The 26,991-nt window shown below is 44.6% G+C and overlaps 1 long non-coding RNA gene across 1 annotated transcript in view; it reads right to left on the reverse strand.

Moving 5' to 3' along the window:
- LOC138268064 (uncharacterized) overlaps positions 1-26,788 on the reverse strand; it is a 171,890-nt gene extending 145,102 nt beyond the window's left edge. Inside the window, exon 1 of the long non-coding RNA XR_011199915.1 lies at positions 25,893-26,788. This is a non-coding gene — a long non-coding RNA (uncharacterized lncRNA). The remainder of the gene's footprint in view (positions 1-25,892) is intronic.
- Between the last annotated feature and the right edge of the window lie 203 nt (positions 26,789-26,991).

A 26,991-nucleotide genomic window follows, 5' to 3' on the forward strand; every position in this document is an offset into this window, starting at 1 on the left:
ACGTCAGTCGCCTGTAGAAATGATGATCCCTCTCAGGTCTTTTAGAAAGAACGCGAGGGCTGTACACGAGCCCGCACACACTCAGCCAGTAAACAGTATGAACGGCCCTGGCCCATACCTAAGGTAATTATCATAAAGTATTAGTGGGACCCAGGCCCAGCAAGGCTTCTAGGCTGCAACCCATGCATACCAGGGCTCTCTCACACACACAATCATGTTCGTTTTCTAAAACACACATGCATTCCAAGGTTCACACACTCTCACGCACCAGTGCTTGAAAATACAGACACATACTAGAGTGAAAGCCAAACCCCGCAGGCGCACGCACGCACACAGTTCGAACAGACAGATGCATACCAAGATTCATAAACATGCATGGTGTTGGGGGCAGGGTGGAAATTGCGGTCAAGACATAGATAATCCCAGCTTTGGTAATATCCGGTGCTTTCGGTGGAGAACACTTTTTTCTTTATTGTGATGTATAATTAAAGATCCTAATCTGCTTTGACGGGGAATTAATGATTGCGCTGATTGATTAGAATTCATAATACTGTCATATGCACTGTGTCGTGTTAATACCCGGGAGCGACTCCACAGAATCTGGGAATTCGGGCCATGTCAAAGGGCAGCACAGAAAGCTGCACCCTGAAACAGCATCTCCAAGGGCCTGGATGGAGACCCAGAGATTCCCGGGTCGGGTTGCCCTGTACTCTCCGGTTCAGGCCTGCCTCTGGTGTCATGTCAATACCTGATTCCAAACCCCCCTCTTCTTATTCGTAATCCTAAATCAGACCACTAGAGAATCAATCTCCTTATCCAAACCCTGGCCAGACAACGCCTCCGGAGACCCATCCCCATTTTCAAATACTGCTTCCAAAACCAGCCCTGTTTTTTTTCAAACCCTCCCTTCACCCACTACTCTCCTATTTCATACCTTTGGAGCCTACTCCTAATTGAAAGCACCCGGTGGAGACCAAATTAGTTATCAAGAATCCCACCTTTTTTGTCTTGTGAAGCCGAGCCTCCTTATACCCTTCTACTGACCACCTCAGCCTCCGATGGCCGTCTCTCTTTATCCAAAACTGGCATCCGATGATTACTCCTCCGGCCAAACCTGGCTAACATAGAGACCCTTCTATTGACCACACCAGGCAACCAGTGGTTCTTCTTCTATTATAAACCCAATCACCAAAGACTCTTTAATCGATCAAACTAAACCCTAGGGACCCCTCCATAACCAAAGCCTGTCCTCAAAGGAGGCCCGACTGCTAATCCACATTTGTCCATAAGAGACCATTTTTATGATCCAAATACAACTGGCAAGGACCCCAACCTGAACTAAAAGCAAGGTACTAGTACTCTAATTGAAACATAACTAACAGAGGTTCTTGTTCTAACCTAAACTCAGCCTAGAGAGACATTTCTCTTTGTCAGAGTTTAGCCTTGCGAGACTGTCTCATGATTCCAGTGGGTTACAGCAAACAAGATACTTGAAGTGTCAGCTTTTATGAGGTTTTTATTGGGTGTTAGCATAGTACTGTTTAGACTTTGTGGTCTCATATTCAGTATTTACAAGTTTGCTTTACTTATTTTTACTAATAGTCTCTTTCTTCTTTCAGCGTCTTTTGAGTGGCTCCACTGACCCATAAGGATGTGTCTCAGTGCACCCTCAGAAGAACAAATAAAGGACCATTTAAGTATTAAGCATGTGTTAGTTTGTTCTATAAGTCTCTTTGATGCTTCGGTAATTCTTCCCCTCTCCTGTTCTCTATGCTGTCACTCATAATTTTATTGTGTCACACCTTCTGCACCTCTCAGTCTCTAATGGCTAGACTTGAATTGTTCCATGTGAGACTTGGGTATTTTTAAATTCAGAGAACTCGAATTTCTACTTTGATCCCAAAGTTTTTCCTTCTCTTCTGGCCTTTTTATCCAACAGTAAAACCCTGTCTGATCGTCCTCTACAAAAAATATATCAGACTACGCCTTTTATGATATTTCTGTCCACCCCATTCCTTCTAGTCCCTGAATACTGTTTTCTATTTTCAAAGGACTTCGTTGGCACCAATGTGGCGTCTGACAGCTGTATAGGGCAGGACATACTGGCAAGTCTCCACGTTCCCTTTTTTAATACAGACAGGCCCATTTTCTAAGTCAAACCCGACCTCAAGAGAACCCTGTAATGACACCCTAGTTAATCTAGAATTGACCAAAAGGGACCCATTTCCTTGTACAAGTTAATTTCTCCAGAGACCCTCTTACTGACATGGCCCGGGCCTCTGAAAGACCCTCTCCTGACAAAATCAGGCCTCCTTAGTCCCCTCTGCTTATCTAGTGATAGTCTATAGAGATCCCTCTGCTGGTCAAAATGTTTTCCTGAATTTCATTCACAGACCAAACTTGGCCTTCAGAGATCCCTCTGTTTAATCAAACCCAGTCCTAAAACGACCTCTTCTTTTGTAAACCTTCCTCCAGACAACCTTTCTTGTTTTAATCCCATTCTCCATAAACCACTCTTTTTCTTCAGAAACCACTCTTTTTTAAAGCTTAGACTCCGGAGGCTAGTTGTATTTTGATGGCTGCCTCTAGTAGAGCTGAGGCTAACACTTTACAATGACCTTACAAGACAGTTTAACCTTCAACTTCACCAAAGATTGCTCAGAAGAATCTTGTGTACAGTGCACAGTTTGTTTACGAAATAAGTGCAGGGTCCCAAAGTTTGAATAGGAACCACTGTCTGTATGAATGTTTACATTGTCGACAATTTCCCCATTTTTCAGCGATATGCTATATTTCTTTTTATTTCTTCTTTTTCTGCATTTCTCACATTAACCCTTAGTTAAGGTTTGATGATGAAAAAGAAGTCCATCTCCCCAAAAATGAGTGTTGGTGTCCACCACTCACAACCACCGGCATGCATCAAACACTGCCTGTGTTGGACAATGTTGATGCCAACACCTTGGCTTGAGCAGCCGGACCAATCTGCTCTAAGACCTCAGGCGTTAGTGCTGTGCCTGCCCACCTGCTTTGAAGTCTACAAAACTGTGAGTTTGGCCAAAGCCATTTGCTAAGAATCTTGCTGAAATCAAGACATCTGTTCCCTGCTCTGCTGAGCAACTAATGGCAGGGTACTTGAGAGAAGATTGATCAGAGTAACCCCCTTATATGTATGTCCAGCCACTGTGACCTTTGTCCATTAGTACATGTTTGTGTAATGGGCCCTTCCCCCATTCTTGAGCAGCTGAAGACTGACATCCATCTGAGTGGAGCTCCTTTGATGTTACTGAACGTAGAGAAACACTAATAATTAAATAAACCATAGTAGTGCATACTGGAGTATATGGTGAACTCTGGTCAGCTAGTAATTTCAGTGTTGCTGTAAGGAAAAGCAACTGTTTTACTGCTCTGCCAGCTTTGGGGGTTTCACAACTTCATTCCATTGTCTTGGGGCGCTGCAGCTTAAATGATTAACTTTGACTTTACAACACTCGGTAAAATTGTTCTCAGTCTTGTTCTCAGTTATTGGGCTTTGGTCCTCATTTTCACCCTTGGGCTTCCTTTCGGATCATATCTTTTGTGTAGTTAGTGGATTTCAACCTGCTTTTTACTTTTTTGTGGTGTCTGGACTGGTTGATGATTTTACCGTAATTAAAGGTCTATTTTATGTCAGGTAACAACGTGGGCTTAGTAACCCTAGATTCTTTCACTCTTGTGGTTCTCTATCTCACTCCTTCCTCCTCATCCTGCAGAGATTTAGCCTTGTTGATTGATCCACTACTGAAGCTAAACCAAAGAGGATTAGAAGTCCTAATCCACCTTGATATACATGAACTTCCACATCCCACGGGAGCTCAGGTACTGATACTTTGGAACTACGTATCTCACCCTTGTTGGTACAGAGCAGTGAATGGCTGTCTCCGGCTCTCCTTAGCCTAAAGCCACCTGTGATGTTCTTCTCCAATTCCAAAGTAGGAAGGAAAAAACCTGCACAGTTTTTCCTCATATAATACATGGGTTGCCTATGAGAACTGTGAGTTTTACGCTTGTATTTGCATGTAAATTTTGACTTTTCCAATGCTTTTTAACAAGGTCATCTACTCCTGGACATAAAATGACCTCAAGTAGCTTTAGCTCGTGACTGTCCACTATCTAGTCAGTTGTGAGCCCAAAATGTGCGAGGAAGGTTGTCATGTTCAAAAGGAATGCAAGTTACCGGTGCCATGTTTTGGCTATCTACTTCATGGATGCCACACATAGAACATTGCCAACACAACACATGGGGCTGCAGCACATATCCAGTTACAGAGTTTGCATGAGACATTTCTGCTTGAACCAATTCTTGCTTGCTCTGTGTAGCCCAATAATTAGGATCTGCGCAAGATTACACTTGTGTCACAAGTTTACAGAGAAGCCTAACCCAAACCTGCATCCTGGGACGTATATTCTGATTCAAATCAGATGCCTCCATCTAGCACAGCTTTGAACCACACTACCATACCAGTACTGAGCACGGTTGTATGATGGAACCACGCATGCTGGAACCACCATGCCTTAACAAAGCAGTCGGAACCACAACTGCGTTGTTTCCTCGTCTGCCTTTACCACACATGCCTTTACAATGAATTTTTGTTGTGATTTGTAAAAGCATGCCTAGTAAAGGCATGTGTGGACACGAAATGCATAGTGGCATGCATGGTTCTGTCATACCACCCCCGACCCGCCCTGAGGCCCAAACCTACCCTCACCCTTAATACCAAAACAACCCCGAGCCCCCCACCGGCCTGAGCCCTAAAAAAACTATCCCAACCCCCCACCCCTATAAGCTAAAGTACCCCAACCCCCCACCCACCTAAACCTAAAAACAAAACTACCTGACAGCCCCACCTTTGCCTCATAAAAGATCAGTAGGAACTACAATGAATAAACCAAAGGGTCTTCATCAGGTCAGAGAACAGTTCTAAGAGCAAAGCCAAAAAATCTGAGAAAAGATGTAGCCAAAGAATTTGAAAACAGATGTACAGAGGGCACCTTTAGTGGAAGATAGAGAAAGAATCGCAAAATCTTTTATGACCATGTTTTTTTTTTAATGTTTATTTATTGAATTTTCAGCAACGTTACAAACAATAACTAGAAACATTGGATCAAGGTGAAAGGGTTCGGAAAGACAGCAGGGAGAGATTAATATGAAAGACCGATGCTGAGTCTTTGTCATGTCATATGACTACAATCACGAATGCAAAAAAATAACTAAGGCAAAGGAGAGGGTATGGGAAAAGGGAAATAGACATGAGATGGTGGCATGAAAAGGAGCCTGGTGGGAAGGGGAAAGTGGATGAGGGAAAGGGGAGAACAGCACTAATGGCAGGGTACTTGAGGGAAGAGTGATCAGAGTAACCCCTCTTATTGGTATGTCCAGCCACTTTGAACTTTGTCCATTAGTACATGTTTGTGTAATTGGCCCTTCCCCCACTCTTGAGCAGCTGAAGACTGACATCCATCTGAGTGGTGCTCCTTTGATGTTACTGAGCGTGGGGAAACACTGATAATTAAATAAACCATAGAAGTGCATACTGGAGTATATGGTCAACTTCCGAGTAGTGAATGTATTACATGGCAAGGGACATCTGATACGGGTGGTCAACATATATGATAGGGGTTGCCTTAAGTTTAGGCTCTAGTGCTCAGGTAGGTCGTCAAGGTATCCTCTGCATGTGCGGTCAAGTATGCTATGAGGTGGGACCAGATATCTTGGGTCAAGAGCCGGTCGGCATCATATCCCAATACGTCTGCAATTGTCCCTAGCAGTATGTGGCACCACAAAGCCAGTCAGCTTTACGAGATACCCTAGGCCTGCCCAAACACAATGCAACTCTGCGTTTGGCAGCAGTATTCCCTCCAGTCTAAATCCCTAATCGGGAATATCTTTCATCTAGTCTGACAGTGCAATCTGTGGAATGCGGGTGACAGTCGTGCCTACCACACAATCAGGCACTTCAAACACCTCCAACCAAAAACGCTGAACAACAGGGCAGCTCCAAGCTAGAGGTAAAAAAGTTGCAGTGGGGCAAAGCAGCTGTAACAATGCGTGTCTGCGAGGAGGCCTATTTTATGTAGGTGTGGCGCATCTGTGAGGAGGCCTATTTTTTTGTAGGTGCGGCGTGTCTGTGAGGAGGCCTATTTTATGTAGATGCGCCGGAGTTTAGTAAGCAGATGTGCGCGCAGCAATATCACCAGCATTCAGCTAAAATGGAGACTTCTAATTGTGATTCTCAGCCCCCCAGGAGCAAGGCCGCGTTACTGGAGCAGTGGCCTTGCTACAGATATATAATTTCGTAATCAGGTGGCGTGGCGAGGGTGAGAAAAGTAGCACCTCCGGAGCCTGAAGGGTATCAGGGGCATTTCAAAGGTAGCATGACATGCACAAACCGCAGCTTGCAGCTGAAAATAGGTGATACAGTGCAGGAAGGTTCCATGTGGTGCTTGCAAAAGTTGCTTGGGTCAGGATAAATCTCTCCCAAAGTTGTTAAGTGTAATGTGCGTAATCGCATGTGCACACTGGCATTATTGATGAAAGGCAGCGCTGGATGGTCCAGAACTGACACAGAGGGAGCAAAAAGGCATTCCACCTGGGCTCGGCGCTGGTCTTCGTTCCATTCCCATGTGGTACCGGCCATTGTCGATCCTCGCCCAAGGCCGGAGCGGTGGTAGGTACAATGCTGTTGACAACAAGCATGAGTGTATATGGTCTTGTTCTGGAGATGTGTGCGGTTGGAATTGGATAGGGTGGATACAGCAGTGAGCAAATTAAGCCTGTGCGCAGTTGAGGTAAATATCCATGTCAGGAGCCATCAGGATGCCCTGTTTGAAGGGGGGGGTTGAGCAATTTTCAAGATACCCGAGGCTGGTTCCCAGCCCAAGCTAAAGAGTTCAAACGAGAGTGCAGGCCTGATCAAAAATTGCGAGACAAGAGCAAGGGGAGGTTTACGAATAGATAGCGGAACTTGGGAAGTATCACCATTTTAGCTATCGCCAGCTTTCCTGTGAGTGAAAGTGGACATGTGCGCCAGCGCTCCAGTTTGTCCTCCAACCAGGACATTGCATGACAGTAGTTGGCTCTCCATAGCTCATCAAAATTTTTGCTGAGCCAAACCTCTAAATAACACACCAGACCCAAGGCCCAGTATAGGGGGAAAGCCGGTTCAAATCGGAGGGTAGCTTCAGGCAGGGGAAATATGATCAATTTAGCCCAATTTAGCAGGACTCCGGATAATCCACCAAAGCAGATCAGTTCACTGATAAGAGTATCCAAATTGTCCTGTGGTTCCTTTACATATAGAGTGACATAATCCGCGTACAAAGAAACCAATATCGCAAGCGATGTGAAGGCTAGGCCCCAATTCGTATGATGTTGTCGCAAACGGGCGGCCAAAGGCTCCATCACTACTGCGACCAATAAGGGTGAAAGCAAGCAACCCTGAAGGGTGCCCCTCATCACCAAAAATAGCGCTGAGATGGTGCCATCGATACGTATTTGGAGGTGGGATTCTCATAGAGAAGTCCAATAAGATGAAGAAACCTAAAGCTAATACCTAAGTGGGCTAGCAAAACAAATAAATAAGGCCATTCCAGAGAATCAAAGGCCATAGTGGCATCTAGGAATACAGCCATAGACTTGGCGGAGGGGGTCTATTGTTTGTGCCACTGCAAAATAAGTCCATAGATTGAGCACTGTGGACCTGTTTGGAACAAATCCTGATTGGCTGATGAGGTTGGTGATAATCGGTAATAGAGGGAGCAATCTGGAGGCGATTAATTTGGCCAGACTTTTATTGTCTATATTTAGCATGGAGAGCGGCGGTTGGAGTCACAATAATGTGGGTATTTCGCTGGCTGAAGAATTGTCACAATGAGCGCTTCGAGGAGAGATAGTGGGAGTACCGCCCCTTCAATGGATTCAGCGTACATGTGTAAAAGATGCAATGTTAAGAGCTTAGCGTAGACAGTGGCAGTAGGGCCATCTAGGCCAGATGCCTTGTCCCCAAGGAGGACCAGAATAACCTCCATAATATCCTCAACCGTAAATGGGGCATCTAAAACGCACCTATGAATGTCCTCCAACCACAGTAGTTGACGTGTGTCGAAATACTCGGTATAGGACTCATTGGTGGCAGTATGGGTAGAAGAGTACAACAAAGTGAAAAAAGTAGTCAGCGTGTGCTGGACTGCCTCCGTTCCATGCCAATTTGGAGTGTGTCTTGGCCATCCACAAGTTTCACCAGGTAATCGCTGGCCCAGGGTTGATGCAGAGGTTAGCTAGCGTCTTCCCCATTCTGACTCCCTCACCATAATGCCAGACACGGACCTCTTGACCCAGGTAGCACAACTCACGCTGTGCAGCTTCTTTATACTGACTTAATGTGCATTGAAATTGCGCAAGGATGGATCCTCTTCCGCATACTAAGTCTGTTCAAGCTCACGTAACTTGGACTCGAGCACATCAAGCTCTTTCTGCAAGGTTTGTAGGATCCTGAATTCTTTGGACATGCATACCCCCCGAATAACCACCTTAAACGCCTTCCAAAGCGCAGAACAGGATTGGACAGAAACCTTGTTACGCTCAAAATAATCAAATATGATTTCATGTATTTCTACTTTAAAAACCTGGTCTGGAAGAGCACCACTGGGGAGATGCCAGGGGAAGGCATGCCGGACCCCACCTGGGATACGAATTTCAAGAAGTACTGGAGCATGATCCAATAACGTGCATGGGCAGTGGTCAACTCAGTGAGTCCAAGAATCAATGTCTTTTGTTGTGAGCCACAAATCTATACAGGGCTAAGTGTTGTGTGTGGCTTTTATACATGTGCTTTCCCTGACCAGCTCGTACTTGGAGCCCCAAAAGGTCCACCAAGTGATTCTCTGACATGAAGGAGTTTACAAGGCAGAAGCATGAGGGTGTGGTGGTTTGGTTGTGCTTTTGCGATCAGCCACTGCACATCAGCGTAGGGCCGTCGAGTCTTAGCCCCCTACCTGATGCGCACCAGGAATCCCAGGGGACGCAGCAAGATATCTTCAGCCTCATCTGGCCAGCTTCCCAAAGGCCGGGACAATCTCTGCCCAAGTCTGTCTTATGCTGCAGCCACAGGAGTCCTCGGGGGAAATAAACGTGGTGTCCATTTGTAGGGCATCTCAGGAATAGTGGTGATGCCCAGAGTTATCATAAGGAAATGTAGGATAAGGTTCCCAGGCCTGAAGCGCTTCACAAAGTGATTGTCATCTTCCTGCTGGGCTGTCTGGCACCCCCTGTTATGACCATGTTACTTATGTCAAGACCATCAATGAAACTAAGGACTAGGGGCCAGATGTAGCAACCCTTTTGCGAGTCGCAAACGGCGAAATTCGCCGTTTGCGACTCGCAAACGTGGGTTTGCAATGCACAAATGCATATTGCGAGTCGTTACCGACTCGCAATATGCATTTGCGACTCGCAAATAGGAAGGGGTGTTCCCTTCCTATTTGCGAGTCGGAGTGGTATGCAACTCCATTTGCGACCGCGTACGCGGTCGCAAATGGAGTCGCAGTTACCATCCACTTGAAGTGGATGGTAACCCACTCGCAAACGGGAAGGGGTCCCCATGGGACCCCTTCCACTTTGTGAATGGACCCCAAATTATTTTTTCAGGGCAGGGAGTGGTCCAAAGGACCACTCCCTGCCCTGAAAAAACCGAAACAAAAGGTTTCGGATTATTTTGAAATGCAGCTCGTTTTCCCTTAGGGAAAACGGGCTACATTTCAAAAAAAAAAAAATGCTTTATTGAAAAGGCAGGTCGCTAACATGGAGGCCTGCTGACGTCAGCAGGCTCCATGTTAGCGAGTGCCTATACTCGCAATGGGGCCGCAATTTGCGACCCACCTCATGAATATTCATGAGGTGGGTCATTGCGACCCCATTGCGAGTTGCAGACGGTGTCTGAGACACCGTACTGCATAGCAATTTGCGACTTGCAAATTGCTTTTTTGCTACATCTGGCCCTAAGTCACCAATATGGAACAAATAATGGCAACTGTTAAGAAACTCGATGCTAGGATGAATACCTGTGCCCCAAGTGAGCCAAACTCAGCCATATGAAACAGTTGATGACCAAGTGAATAATGCCTGTGTTAAAAGAAAGTTTTATATATGCACATATGCCTCCATGCATAATACAAAATGAAAAAATATACAAAACATAATAATAGCAACACAAAGTCAAATTAATGAATAGACGCGTCAGGCGATCTATTAACCACTGTTGTATCAAGTGTGATTAACTGAAGAAGCCGTCACTTCCAATAGCCCAATGAACAAACACCTTTAAAAACATTGATGTCACTCACGCGGCTTCACAGGGTAGCAGCAGTAGAATTCAAGTTAAATTGCAGTGTCATCTAGAAGAAAAGAAACCAGTTGGCCCCATCAACCATCTATATATCACCCCAAAGCGACAAATATCGCTGGACAACAATATGCAGTTCTGCGTATTTCTCCAACCTGTAACTCACTATGAAATCCACCAGTGCGCATGCCGAGCAACCCAAATGAACGGCGTTTAAAGCAGCTCCAGTCACCATAGAGTAGACATATAAAGGTCACTACCTTAAGTGTAACCCGCGGGCCTCGAGCGACCCAGATTGAGTACATGCGAAACTATGCTAATCGCAATAGACATAGACAAGGTATACCCCGTGGATACCATGGAGACTGCTGTATGTAGACATATCCTAATGCAGCAGTATTAACTCACAGATTGCTTCAAATAGATTCAAAATTCGTGACCAAACAAGAAATAAATACTTGTACCCAAAGAGTTGTCACAGGCATATCTTTTAGCACTATTGACAAAATGGCAACAAAAACGTATCACTAATAGAAAAGGGAAAACTATTTAGCACAACCACAGCAAGATGTGGGAGACGTATCTCTATCCAATTATACACCCACTATCACAGCAACACATATATTTTTGCATACACCTTCGTGATAGAAAACGAAGAAGAAAGTAAAACAGAAATGAAAGAAGGCAATTGAAGTTTCCAATAGTTAAAAATTATGAGTCTAATATTGTAAACAAATGAGATTTCTCAGTATCTTAAAATGTGACTGTAGATTGGAATTACAATAGAGTTTGCAATTGGCAAACCTAAAAGGACTTTACTTATGTAGAGCTGGAAAGCCCATCGAACTAATCATTATAGAACAGGAGTAGTACCCATTACAGATGTAGAAGGTTACAGATGCCAGAAATTACAAATGCAAAATGTTACCGATGTAAGATTTTACCAATGGGAAAAATAATTACAAATATGAAAACGTTGATCATTACAGATGTAAAAATCAAATCAGGCAACACAGAATAAACGTCTTTACATTCATAACTCTAATCAGGTTGGGCATAGAAAAGGAAGACCGGACACATCTACATATCAAAGTAATGTCAGAGGTGCACTCTTTAATCATATTGAGTCCTTTAGTAAAGCTGTCACATCTGAGAATCCAAGGACTGACGACCCGGTTTAGAATGGCCTGAGTGTCGGCTCCACGCAGATATCTCTTAATCAACTCAATTATTTGTTATTTGATGTAATTTGCAGAATTATTAAATTCCAAAAAATGAGAAACCAATAGAGCAGAAATTATTTTACAACGGATTCTGCTTGTATATTGTGATAGACTTGACTTCATCTTCTGCGTAGTTTCTCCTACTTAAATCACAGTGCATGGACACCAGATGGCATATTCAACATTTTGAGAATTACAAATGCTGTGTGTGACCTTTCAAACTATGTGCAATGTCACCGTAAATGAACGGTTTGGTGTTATAGGTTCATGCACCCATTATACAATTCCCACATTTGAAATGGCTCACAATTTTATTCTGGCTGCACAAAGAGGCTAGATCAGATGGAGTTCTTTTGGGGATATCTGCATGTACCAAGTGGTCTCTTGTGTTCTTTCTTTCCTTAAAGGAAAACAAGGGTAAATCACTTGAGATGCTTATTGCTGTAATCAGATGCCAGTGTTTCTTCACAATCCTGGCGACAGCATTATTCTGTGTGCAAAAGGTTATAATGCACGCAATCTTTTCCATGGTTTCCCTAGCCTTAGGGGGTCAGCAAACATTTCCTGTGGCAATACCAACCCTGTTTCAAAGAGCACTTTACTAAAATTGTGGGGCAGCCACGGGCCTCCATTTTCTTTGCTAAGATGTTAGCTTCACGAAATAGTCATCCTAAAATTTGCAATTTCTTCTGCCTCTATCCCTGTTCCACTATATGGTCATAGACCGTCTCGCTGGCGTGCAACAACCTTATAATGTATGGCAGTGGGTACTTTATGCTATTTATAGTGTGCACTGTTTCCACTAATATATCTCCATGTTCCTGTATTGCAACTTTCAGGTGTTTATTAAAGTGATATTTTTTTAAGTAATAACTCAGATTGGACATTATTTTTATGGTAGGCAGGGACCCTTGTGTTAAGCTGTTTTTGGCTCCCACTTCCCACAGTTGAGGTCTTGATTGTTCAACCAGGTTGTGCCAGAAAGTCAAAGAGGCTCTGGGGTCATCTTTCCTTATCAGACCAAGTTTGTATGAACCTTTTGCAGTCACCTCCTTAATACTGCTTGGGAGTCTCGAAAATCCCTTGACTCTGGGCCAGGAGCTAACAGTCACAGCTCATCTGTGCCATCAAGCCCCCTCCATAGATTATTTGCTGAAAGGATGAAAGTCTGTAGTTGTTTGGACCAGCTATTCCACCTTGTGGTTTTATTCCATTTGTTCCTCAAAAGATTCCCGGTTTGGCGTTTTCACCACTTGTTTCTAACCCTCCGTTATTCTTACTCGACTGTTCTACAGCAGAGGTCTAGAATTATGTTGTCCTGTAGGGAACTCAAGGTTTCTCCTTTTTTCTGTGAGGCAGATGTCTGTCTAAACTTGTTGGTGACAATCTCTTGCATATTTGAAGGTAATTCCTATGTACAGTACCCAGGGCCGTGTCCTACTGTCTCCCGCAACAAGACAGTTGTCTCTTCACCTGAGTGTGTGGTAAATTCTTACACGTCATCTCTCTGTTTTTATGTGACAATAGCGCTACCGTAGTTACAAAACAACAGGGAGTTGTATAACCTGTAATACAAATGTGTGATCCATTCTAGAAAGATGTAGGCCTGCAGCCGATGTGTCTTACCACTGGGGCACCAAGCTGATGTATGTGGCCACGCCACTTTATTTGACCACTTCCATTTAGCTGTTGATCAAAGTCCTCCATGTCTTTGTAAGGAGTTCCATATCTTCGTCCCGGAGTAGGCTGCAGCCTTCAATGTTTCACACCAATTCAGCTGTCTCCAAAGTTACCTGGTAACAAGCTTGCAAACATGCTTTATTTTGAGGGACCAGTGACTGACACATATAAGTTCTTCTTTGTATTTAGGAACTTGGCCATTGCCATTTCCCCAAGACAGTAAAAATACTGTATTTCTATAGGTTATACTTAAATCAACGTATGGATTGATGAATGACTTCACAAGTGACTTCATGAGCTTGGAGCTCCGGACCTGCGAGGTGGCAATTCCCCTTCCAGATGGAACCAAGATGGACAACATTCTCTTCTGGACCCTACCCTGCCTGCCTGAAGTGACCATCATCTGCAAGGCACTTAGCAGAAGAAACACAAGCCTCCAGACCAGAGTTAGCCTGCCAGCCTCCCTAAATCCATAGAGTTGCCAATGCACCAGGACTGCTGAGCCACTGTGGAGGCATGACCAGCTGACCAATAACACAGTGTACAGGCGGTGGAGGGTGGCCTAAGCGTGATAGAAACTAACCGGCACACTATCCCTGAATGCTTACAATATCTTTTTTCTTCTCCTGGCCACACATTCATTGACTCTTTCCCATACACCATATGTTTGTAAATTTCGCAAAACTGTGCACTGTTCCACCATGCTGATTGTGGGGGAGAACCTGTGACCCCACGTCTCACCTTTGTGATGTAAGCATGTGCAGGACTACACTAAGGACCTGCTTTAGACCTGGGCAGTAATGAAAAATGCTTTGACTTTGGAAGAAGTGCTAAATCTGGAGTAGAATCCCACTGAGGCATTTCCTGCAGCATATTATCCTTCTAGTGGGAAGGTCTAATAAAATCCTGGTGCGATCCAAGGCTCTGATTACCACAGAAAACTTAAAAATATGTACTGTGACTCGTAGAAACTAAATACAGGCGTGCTTTCTTGCCCACTCTCCTCTAAGGACTATTTCAGGTATAGATTTTGTGTGGTTTATGTTCGAGATTTCTACGCTTCATTAAATGATTTTTGTTACTTGTTTTATTAATTTAAGCAAGCATTAGAAATATAAGGCACTATTTAAAGAAAATTACGTCTTTCAGCTTCCTGCCTCGGTGATAGCGAACTGTTGCAGAAATTGCTCTTGCAGGTAAACCTATAGCTCCTTTAGTGAAAATATGACAAGTAGCCCTCCCTATAATAGTGGCCCACTCAGGCTCAGCATCTTTTTTTTGTTTTGCAGAAACAAAACCTCAAAGCGGTGGTATATTTCTGTGAAACAAAAGAATAAATGTCCCTGATTCTTTGGAAAATGTTCCCATCAAATGGGGTACATTTTTAGGTGTTGCCTAAAACAGTCCGTGCACTTTTTGTTGCAAGACATTTTTTTAGCTGTTAGAGGGCTTGGAGTCCGTCCATTTTTTCCATTGGTTGTCCTCACTGTAACTCTCATCTCATCTGCTGGCTTCCTATTTGATGCTTGTGTGGGCTTTACTTCCCCGTCCTTAGTTTATCCCTCCCCTGGAGCATGGACGCATTCCTGTGTCATTATACTGCTCTTTTTTTGGTGCTACTTTTTTCATTTTAGTTAAGCACTCTAAGAGAGTGTCTGTGTTTTCCATCTGTCTTCCTCCTATGCTTCCCTGCCCTCATATCTCTGTATCTCTGTCTTGCCACGTGCTTCCCTGCTCCCGCCTCATCTCCATGTTGCTCTGTTTCACTGTCTGATTCTGCGCCCGCACCCTCAGCCTCTGTGTTGCTGTGTTTCACAGTGTGCTTCTCTGCCACCAACCCCAGTCTCTGCCTTGCTCTGGTGTATGCCTCTGTGCTCCCCACCTCCCTCTGTCTCCAGGTTGCTCTGTTTCACTGTGTGCTTCCTCGTCCTTCCTGTGTTGTTTGTGTCCCACGTGTTGCTTCCCCCTTCTCTGTGTTACTCTGTCTCGCTTTGTGCTCAAGTACTCCCCTGTCGCTGTGTTGCTTTGTCTCGCCATGTGCTACCGTGCTCTCCCCATGTTGTCTTGTGGTGTGCTTCTCTGCCCCTATGTTGTTTCTGTCCACCACTTTGCTAACCCCTTGCCTCGTCCCTCGTTTTACTTTGCCCCCACCCGCATCCCACCTTTTGCTGCTGCACCTGTCCCCAGTGTTTTCTTTTCTTTTTAGTTACCATTTGAATAGATACACACAAATAAAATACCTGCTTTGTTTTGTAGGTGCACGCTTTTGAGGTGACTTTGCCTTCATAATGATACGGCCAGTGTCAGAAGTTTCTTGTTTCATTCTTTAGCCATGCTACACACATCATCAGGGATGCTGTGCAGCATCTCATAAACACATTGGCAAAGCCAACAGGCCCCAAAACGAGATCTGTTTGCTTTGCTAATGCTTGTTTATTTTCCTTCCCAGAGCGGTCAAGCCTTTCACCTGGAAAGTTTACAAAAAAAAACATTGGAAGGTCTGCCCTAAAAAGGGTGGACCTGTGGTAAAAGGTAGACTGTCTGGTAGTTTATGACGATGGAGCCACTTCCAAAATCTTGTTGGTTCCCCAACTAAAAACAGACTAAGGATTCACAAGTGTAGAATAATGGGACATCTGCTGAGTTACACCCTTTTTCCTCTACCCCCTCTAATGATCACATTATCTACGTTGTAACAAACTAAACTCAGTCCAGTAGCCATTTACTCACTGACATAGCTAATATAGCAACACTCTTTAATAGACATTTACTCCTCGACATAACCAATAAACTTCTTCTAATAATCACTCCACCACAGTTATCTAACTTTCACCAGTAGCCACTCACTACCTGGCCTAACCGGCTAGCCACACCTTCTAATATTCACTCACCCCCTCATTAAAGATGGAAGCCTCACCATCATTAATCAGACCTCTTCATGAATCACTCCTCCACAAAATAGACATTGATAACGCCTTCATCATCTCTCAGCCATCACTATTCAGCTTTCTATTAATCACTTTAGGGCCAGCCACCCTCTTTTGCAAGTCCTTATTATCTGATAGAAACTGATTTATTGCATTTTTCTCTACCTTAGGACAGTCTTAATAGCGACCCTGATTTAGGAGAGATTTTTTTCCTGGCATATGATAATAGTAACATAGTTTTAAGAATGTCTTTCTTGGCTTATGGCAGTCTTAAAACTGTATTTTTGGTTGAAAGCAGCTTTAAGCCTGTCCTAAGCCATGGAAGATGTTACTTCCCCAAGCCGGTGCTATGGGTCGGCTGCAGAGACCTGTCTGAAGCCTACAGTACTCAGATGGGTTGACAATAAAATATGTTCTATTGAGATAGGCAAAATACATTTTTGTCACTAACATACCTGATGTACTATCTCAGTTCGCAGGCCAAGGATGTGCAGATTGCACACCGACTACAAATGGGGTGTAATCTGTAATGCAACCTGCGTACTAAGGGCCATATTTATACTTTTCGACGCACAACTGCGCCAACACAGTTGTGCGTCAAAAAATCTAACGCCATTCTGAACCGCCATGCGGGTGCCGTATTTATTCAATGACGTTAGCTGGCGTTAGCCAGCGGAGCTGCCTGGTGTGCGTGAAAAAAAATGACGTACACCAGGCAGCGCCTCAAGGGATGGCCATTGGGCAAGGGGGCAGGAGTCATGCCCCCTTGCCCAATGGCCATGCCCAGGGAACTTCTGTCCCCTGGGCATGGTCATTGGGCATAGTGGCATGTAGGGGGGCACAAATCAGGCCCCCCTATGCCACAAAAAAAAAAAATAATAATTACTTACCTGAACTTACCTTAAGTTCCCTGGGATGGGTCCCTCCATCCTTAGGCGTCCTCCTGGGGTGGGCAAGGGTGACAGGGGGGGTCCCTGGGGGCATGGGAGGGCACCTCTGGGCTCCTTCCGAGCCCACAAGTCCCTTAACGCCTGCCCTGACCAGGCGCTAAAAAACGACGCTAAAACGGCTGGACGTCATTTTTTTTGACCCGCCCACTCCCGGGCGTCATTTTTGCCCGGGAGTGTAAATACGCTGCACATGCCTCGGAGTCAATTTTTTAGACGGGAACGCCTAATCCGGCGCAAACGGAGTATAAATATGGCCCTAAGTACTTTTCCTCTTTGCAAATCTGTTACGACCCCAACTTAAGAGGTGGTAACTTTTCGGTAGTTTGCTGCTGAAATTATGTCACAAACATTTCATATATTTCTTTAACACTCACAAAGAGGCAGATGTGGATGTCTCTTTAACGCCCCCTCCTGTTTGCGATCTGGAAAAGGGCTGCAAAACTCCTTTTGTGAACAGGAGTCAAAAAAGGATTTTGTGGATTTCAAAAGCTGTTTAGTGTTTGCAATTCAACATTCACATGTTTTGTCAGCTCGCAAATGAGGTGAGGTCAAGTTACTGTTAGTGCAAACAAGGAGCCCTAAGAACAAACCAACCTCAGGTAATAAATCACTCAGTCCAACTGGATATTTGCCTTGCACCTTTCGATAATCACCCATCTCAACCCCTCCTTTTTCATAACTGTCTGACAATTCATGCTGCTCCCTGGCTTCTGGCAACAGTCACCCCCACCCCCCATAATCACATTTTCTTGCCCATTTCCTTCAAATCATCACAGCCCCGCTTTTCAATTTATCTTCCATCCCCTTCTCGTAATCATCCAAGTAAGGCTGGCTACCAGAGAAAGCAGAATGTGGAACAAACATTGGCGAAGACAATAGGTCCTGCCTTTTGGCAGTCAGTGCAGACCTATTGGCTTTGCAGCGTTGGAATAAATAGACAAAAAAATGCCTTTTGACAATTATGTTCTGCTTTGGCATTGAATGAAAAAAACAATGCAATGAAACAATTGCTAGTATGCATCATCACACATACACGTGTTTGCAGCAGTGGCTGATGGCGTATACAATAGCACGCATCACCATGCATGCATGTGCGTACAGTGGCATAGCTCAAAATGAAGGGCTCCGCCTCACAATGTGACGAGGGCCACTGTGTGACTTTTTTTTTTATTTACTGTTCCAGGGTGGTGGATAGCAGTCTTGGAGTAGAAAATAACAAATTATATTGTTTGAAAGTGCATACAGAAAAAGGAGCTACCCAGCAGCGAATTGCAGCTAACAGGCACTCAAAAAAATGTCCATTTAAAAAACAAAAACATTTGTATTTTTAATGAACACAAAAGACTACAATAGGATGGGCATGGGTGGAGTATGTGAAAGAAATGCTGTGGGGAACAACAAAGATTTGAGCCAGGGTAGCAACAGAGGAGCTTGAGAGGGGACAATTTAAAAAAAACAATAAAAAGTGTGACGGGTGAGGGGAAAAAGGATCGACACATAGTATGCAAGTAAAAGCGCAGCAGTAGATATTTGAGGAGGGCAGAAGCAGCACAAGGGAGAGAGAAAGAAAACACATGCACTACCATGGAGAGGTGAAAGGAAAAAAGCTGTTCCCTGAATGTGTGCAGTGGAAGGATACAAGCCATCCAACCAAAAAGATAGGAAAGCAGCTGTGCTATGCAGGAAGGGCAACCGCAAGAAAAGGAAGATAAACCACTGACTAAGAAGCAAGCACATGACACTGACAAGAAAGCAGGGGACTGGCCCAAAATAGGTATTTAACAACAGACAACTAACAACAGACAGCTAAAAGCTGTCTGTAGGCGAGAAAAGAGCCTGTTCATCTATGTGTTTGTATTTTGCCTATCTCAATTTGAAACACAAAAGTGTTTTATGGCAATAAACCAAAAGACAGCAAGTCCGTGAAATGAAGTCAGTATGGGCTGATCATTAACAGGATGAAAATGAGTAAAATTAATGGACCACCTCATCAGCCAAATCAGTCTTATATTTACACCCCTTCCATATAATTACTAACAAGTTCTCCTTCCCTGTGTTATGGTCTTATAATATCGTATTTAATATTTTTAAACCGCCTTTATATTAAAAGCATCAACGTCCCTATCTGACACAAAATTCACCAATCCTTAAGCATTGAAAAACATCCCTAGTTTGAAAGGTCATTTACTCTGCCTTAAGATGGTCTGAAGACAATCTCAAGAGAGCCCAGTCTAAAGCTGATGCAGCCTGATCTCTTCAAGGAAGACCAACGTCTGTTCTAGATATATTTTTGATGGATATATTTACCAGCCATCTCTTCACAAATGTGTGACACTTACAGTAGTCTTAAGAAGCAGGCTTACGTGCATTTGATTCATTAAAAGAAATGATCTTACAATTGTTTTTAGTCCTAGCTTTGCACACTCTACAGACTGCGTAAAGTACACAGGTTGGGAAATTTGACGCATTTGTAAATAAACTTTAACAACTCCATTATTATATATTCAAATATTTTTGGCTTATTATTTTTAACTCCACTGCCTTTGCAAAGCTGGGATGTATGGTGCTCCTTCTCACAGTTTCACAGCAGTTGAGCCTGGATCCTTCCACTAATACTGTAAGCATGCACATACGCGTGTGAAATTAAGTTACATATATTAGCAATCGTCCAAAAATGAACACCTGAGTCATTTTTCAGGCGTTTGTCCAATAGTGTTGGATGTATAGTTTCCTACTACCCATCACATTTCTTGCACAAGCAACACGGAGAACGAGCTGTTTATTTACGACCTTGTCGAAGGTGCTGTGCGTTTTCGTGACTGACTTCTAACACCAACTACAGCTGCATGGCCATTGTGGGGTCCCTTCGCAGTCTGACTGGGGAGGCTTGTGACTTCTGTGGTGATATGTATATATATATATATATATATATATATATATATATATATATATATATATATATATATATATATATATATATATATATATATATAAAATCATCGCTCATTCATACATCAAAATTGTCGTAAAAAACACTATTTACTGCCTCAGTATTTCAATATTGCATATTATAAATATTACAGTGCATATTACAATGACTTTTTACGGGAAACACCTCCGCTAATAGTCACAAAGCTCTTCAAAGGGATTTTATCTCACTTCGGAGGTTTAATTTATTTTTTTCAAAGAAAAAAATATGAATACTTGCTATGGCATAACCAATATATGAAAATGTGCAGGGTGTATTTTGGTATTTATTATTATTGTTGAGCGAGAGGAGGACGATCATGAAATACGCAAGACTTTGCCTCTTGCTTCTCAGCATATTAGGTAAAAAAACACGGTTAAAGTGAACTGACGGTTCCAAAACAAAACCTAAAAACACTGCTGTTCTCCATGTCTGATAAGTATGCAGTCAATACCTCACGTCACACAACATCTATATAAACCATAATTCAAACACCGAATCTCATGGATAAGACCTCACCCTTGCTAGCAGGGATGCAATCACAAATGTCATAAATGTCCTTACAGCGCGGATTACACTTCACAGCACCATTAGCAGTATCAATGGCATACCTATGAATATAATATTGTTTATTAGTTTCAGTGTATATCTTATTTAATAATGTTCTGCTTTTAGGTGTTGTTACGAATCGAGAAGTCTTAAGTATTGCATTAGGTGTGCAAGATATGGCTTGCATGGTTGTGCGAGTTATGGATTGCAAACCGAACTGTAACTGGGGAATTCCAATGGTTCTTTAGTTTTGTTTTTGTAATGATAATTTCACTTTAACAATGATTTGTTAAGTGAATTTCATGTTTTTACACATAAATTAACGTGTTGTAGACAATCCTGTACATAACTTCATACACATGTTAATTTTTAGTGATTTTCTTGGTTTCTTGATGATACATTACATCGACCTCCTGCAAAGTATTTGTGCATGGCCTTCCACCTTGCACAGTAAGGATTGTGTGCAGCAAGGCCTGTACCACACATACCATGGGCAGTCAGCTTCCATTGTGGATAGGCTTCGGGCTGCCAAGAAGAAGCTGGCCCGTTTTATTTTTTATGTGTTTAATATTTGCATTCCCATATTTTGATATTATTATTCTTTTTTTTGAGAAAGCAGGATCCGAGCCCTTTCTACTGTAATGGTGCCCGGACCATATTTTTTTAGAGTTGAAGTTAGACAACGAAAGCCTTCAAGTCCACAAAATCAGCTTTAGGATAAAGGTATAAAAAGCTCCCTCGTCAAGTCAGATTCCTGTTTTTTAAAGAAATCTGGGTCCTCGAATGGGCCACAGCCCTGGGTTGCTGACCTGATATATCTAATTTTTTAAGCCTTTCTGGCCCACCCAACACATTATTGAACACTAGTTTCTTTAAAACAACTGAACAGATTTACACCAAACACACCTTTAAAAGCACTTCTACTTTCATGCCAGGTTTGGTGTATTTCCCTCAGCTGTGTTTTTCCTTTTTGTTGCGGAGAGCAGAAATCCTATGGGAGTTAAAATCGGAAATGCCACCTATTTAACAACTTTTCCTACAAACCTCTGACCTCCAGCCTACTCCCTCTGATAGTAACCCCCTCCCCACGCTCTGGTGTTCACCCCTCTCAGATTCACCCAGGGCCGATGAATATGACCCTCTTTCCTTCTGATGACCAGACACCTCCCTCTAATATTCACCCACGCAACCCTGATGTTTGCCCAACTGCTCCTGATAATCACATATCTGGAGGAGCCCCTTCCTGATAATCCCCAGACTAGCTCGCCACATATCAATATGCAGCTCCTCACCGTTGATTACTTCCTCTGGTAGTCACGTACTCCCATATATTCACCATGCTCCCCACCACCTGCCTTGGCCATGTGACAGTCAGTCAGTCTGCACCCTTTGCCAATCACCCTGCTCCATCCCTCTGAACACACAACTCCCCTTTGGGCACTTCATGGGGTTCCTGCAGTCTGTATGGTTCTCCCATGCAAAATGTTACTTGAACCCCAAGAACTACCCAAGGTTTGCAGCTCATCGCGGGATTAGCGGGTGCCTTCCACCTTGTTTTTCAACCATGGAAGGGGGAAGCAGGTCACAAAATGCTGTGGTTCTGTGGCGAAAACTCCTTCCAATTACTACTAAGTTGATAAAATAAGTGCCCAGCCTTACTGCCAGCTCCTCGCCCAGCCTCTTCTCCAATAGACACTTTGCCTGTTAATGACCCAGTACTGTCTGATCTCCATCCCTCCTTGTGTGATCGCCCAGTTCTATACTTATCAGGCCCCTTCATCTGGTAATCAGTCTACCCTGATGCTCACATTGGGCCCTGATATTCACTCCCATAAGCGCAGAACCCCACTGATAAACATCCTGTACTGTCTGATCTTCATCTTCCTTCATGATCCCGGGTTCCCATCTGATACTCACCCCTCGTTTGACAATCACTCAGTCCTGATGATCACGGGGGGCCTGGATCCCAAGCTCCCCCCTAATAACTACTCAGCACCACTGATAATCACCCCGCAATTCTCTGCCGAGCTATCGGCTTCCCAGAAAATGCCCCCGACTCATTTCTGATAATCACCAAGACCCACTCTGATAATCACCCCCTGCCGCATTAATCCCCCTCGCGCTCCCCAGCACCACCCTGCCCCCCCCCCCCATCTCCACCACTATAATGGAAATCACACAGCTTGTTTGAAGGTGCCATCCCAATATTTACCTTCGCTGTGGTCTGAAAAAATGCCTTTCATTGTTTTCATTACTGTTTCTATTGACACACTGGCAATCTGCAAACCCTGCAAGTCAAGATTTCGGCAAAAAATAAAAATAATACACAGAAAATAAAACCCGATCAAACAAAACACTCACCCTGGTGCACAACCTACAGCACGTGAACTTAACATTAAGCGGTTTTACGAAATGTCAGTACAAAATATACATATCACAGCGCACAGATTCGAAATTTCATTGGAGATATCTTCATTCATATAAATCAGGCTCTAAAAATAAAAATTTAAAAATTAATTACTGGTAAAGTACAACAAATGGCGCCCGCATTTCCTAAAATGTGCCCAAAGAATCTCTCGCTTTAAATTAGATTTGTTGTAATACAGTCTGCCGTATTTTTAAGCACAGACTTAGATTCCGTCTTCTGTAGCCTCTCAGATCGCTACTCTACTTGAAGCAGCGGCTTGAAACACCCGCCTGTGAGCTTCACAGTTGTGCTAACCTACCCACACCGCGCTCTGACAATTACCTATCCTCGTCGCCATCTGACAATCACACCCCTTCTGATAATCAGCCAAGGTCCCACGAGTACCCGGCCACCCACCCAAAGCCGGGTAGTTCCCGCGAGAATCACCCGCACGGCTATGATACCCCCGGGGCCGCTTGGAGGAATGACCGGCACCCTCGGTAATCTCTCAGCTTCTCTGACACTCGGCCGGACACCCCTCCCACCCACTAGTAATCACTTTCTTCTTTTCTGATCACGGGGCGATCTTTTCGATAATCGTTTTGCCCCTCTCGGGTGAACCCCGCCCCCCACCTCTGATAATTCAGCAGCTCCTCTCTGGGAATCACCCCTCCCCTAATGATTACTAAATAAATAGCTTTTCTCTGATAATCCCCAAAAAATATATATTTTTCTTATTTTGTTATATTTTATTATTATAGGCGCGGTAAACTTGTTTTTTTCTAGTAAAACTGGTAATTGAGCCCAACTTCCTTCCAGCGCTACCCCCGGGGTACTAACGGGTGGTTGACCGGGCGGATAACTATTGTTATGCCACCTTATGCTCAGCAGGGACACTTCGTGCGAAATGAATGAATGGTAATTGCTCGGCCCTGTTTTTTAAGGTTCTGCGTCACAGCAGCACAGGACATCTCACCGTATACGGCACTGAGTGCGCCAGCCCGCGCCTACTCTCGGGGGCCCTTGAGGGCCCGCTCTCGCCACAGAGGCATGCGGGGGCCTCGGGCTCCTCGCTGACTCCCTTCTGACCTTGTACGTGGCACTCCGCTGAAACCTCTATTAGTCCTCAATTAGAAAGGGCGGCGCGGTTATCAGTCACTGAGCACCCCTCCAAGGAACAGCGCAGTATAAACAACTCCCTGGCTCTGTCCTCCCGAGGCATCTGTATGTGCGTCACACATGTACATGCGTGTACGTTTCGCAGCATTACGCGTTCATCTTATTTACACCCATGTATATAGTTATGAATATCGCTTGACAACGATTACATAAAACAGCCCATGCCATTCCACATGGAGGACATCGCAATGCTCATTTGAATGTAACACTACTTGTCGACACAAGCTGTAAACCGTCTGTCGCTGCGTACACCAAATAGCCATGAACGCAGCATACATGTGACGCGTGTGCCCCAACCGTGATGTACGTCAACATATAACCATAGGACAACATTTCTATCGCGACTGTGCCTCCAGGCGTAGGCGCAAAATGTGCACCAAATGTACAACAGAAGTCACTTGCACCCACGTCACACGGGAAGAAGCCATTCACGCGTACACCCAAACTTCCTTCGGCACAGACAAGAAGGCACGTCCTTAGCGTGCATCAGTGGGAGCCAAGTATTGCACGTTAATAGTGCGCCAGGAATCTGAAGTGTACGTCAACGGTGCACCAGATATGTGTAGCAATGGTGCTTCGGCAGTTAGCATGCTGTGTCAGAAGATCTTATCAGTGGTACACCCGAAAGTGGCATTTTTCATACAAAGTGCGCCTCAACGGTACACCATTGTGCGTATCAGTTGTGTGTCAAAAATGTACTGTACTGGTACATCAGTAATTAACATTCTTTGCCACCGGTGTGTAACAATGGTACACCAGCAAATTAGCATCAATAGTGCACTACATGTGTGCATCTTTGATACTCCAGATTACACCATCCTGTTCCGAAGTATGCGCCAAAGGTACACCTGAAAATAGTACTACACACCAAAAGCGTGCATCAATGGTATACCAGAACGTATTTTTCCACAAAAGTAGAGTGCATCAATGGTACGTCAGAAACTACATTTCACACCATTCAGTTGTATACCAGAAATTAGAGTTCACGCCTTAAGTGTGCTCTAAAGGTATACCAGGAAGTAGATTTCACACCATAATTGTGCACCAGTAGTACAAAAAAAATAGATTTCGCACCATAAGTGTGCACCGATGGTATACCAGAAATTAAATTTCCTACCAGAAATATGCTTCAACGGTACAGCAGAATTTCAGTCACAACGCACAAACAACCGCACGTGTACACAACGTGCACATGAAAGGTGCGCCAGAAATTGGCGCACACCAGGGCAGCAGTACAGTGAACCCCAGAAACACATTTTACTAGCCTGTCTGCACCCATTACACAAACGCGTCAGGTGGCTGATTGCAGGGACGGGGAGCTATGCTGGGTCACGGGAGGTGGATGCAGTCATTAGCCGCAGGGAGGAAGAGATACCTCCACCCTACCTCTTAAGGTTTGGTGCTACTGACATAATCACATTAACATATAGGAGTCCTTCCTGCCCCCCACCTCCCCCCGGCGTTTACAGTGCCAGTACGGACTGGGCAGCAGTGCACTGGCCGCCGACGCCGCCTCCCCACGCGCACACACGCACAGAGCCCTCCCTCCCTCCCCTCCACACTTCTGCAGATCGATGCTTCATTAGACAGATAGGCCCCGCTCATGCAACCTTGAACGAGTCTCTCTAATTACCTGCGCAGGGGGACGCAGCGACCCCTCCCGTCCCCGTCCCTGCTCTCCTCTCTTCCTTCTGGAAGTCTCTCTCTTCCCCGCTCTCTTTCTCTCCAGCAGCAGACTGAGGGATGCTGCTGGGGGGAGTGCAGGTGGGTGGTGGCGGGGACTGCATTTATTCATAGATAGGGGCTGGAGTGCATCTCTGCTGGAGAGGGGAGTTGGCTGCGAAAGAGACAGGCGGGTGGAGAGAGTGCGAGACCGCAACGGGGGAGAGACAGCCTCACGGCAGAGAGGGACACATGTAGAGCTGGCTACAGGGCGATGGGGGAAGAAGAATACATGCATGGCTCCCTATAGGGGGAGAGAGAACAGGCAAGAGATATACACAAGAACAGATGGATGAGTACAGGGAGAGAGAAGGAAAATAGGGAGAAATGCTGAATTAGAGGAAGAGAGGCAGAATGAAAGAGGAGTACTCTGAATTAGAGGGAGAGGCGCCGTTTGCTCACAGAATGAAGGAAGTGCAGGTGAGAGACACACAGGAGTGACACTTTCAGGCGCTGAGGGGGTGGGCAACAGTGACACATACAGCAAAAGTGGGAGACATGCAGAGCTGAGCACAGAGGGGCAGGAGATAGATACATAAATAAAGGGATTGAGACGTGGGATACGTATATATACAGAGAGAAATGAGAGATAGGACAGGCCAAAAGAAAGAGGGAGAAAGACAGATGCCTAGAGGCAATGCGAGACGGGTAGTTGAGCACAGAGGCAGTGTGACGGAGAAAGCGAGACACATCAGCCCTAGGCCTGGACACAGAGGCATGGAGACCGCGGAGGCATGAGGAATGAAAGATGGAGGAAGAGGGGAGGCAGATTCTGCTAGAGCTCGAAAGAGAGTGACATCTGTGGACATATGTGACGCAGATGTATTTGGAGAAGGGGAGACCGAGAGAGATGCACGAGCGGGGAAAGGCAGGGGCGGACGGACAAAGGAAATGTCAGAGCCGGAGGTGAAAGGGCAGGGTTCAAGTCCAGAGCAGCCATTCATTGAAGCCGCAGACAGCCGGCCTGCACACTTGACTTTCATGGGCGTCCTGGCGGCCTTGGACGGCAT

Source organism: Pleurodeles waltl, chromosome 12 (genome assembly GCF_031143425.1).
Source record: "Pleurodeles waltl isolate 20211129_DDA chromosome 12, aPleWal1.hap1.20221129, whole genome shotgun sequence".
Taxonomy (NCBI): Eukaryota; Metazoa; Chordata; class Amphibia; order Caudata; family Salamandridae; genus Pleurodeles; species Pleurodeles waltl.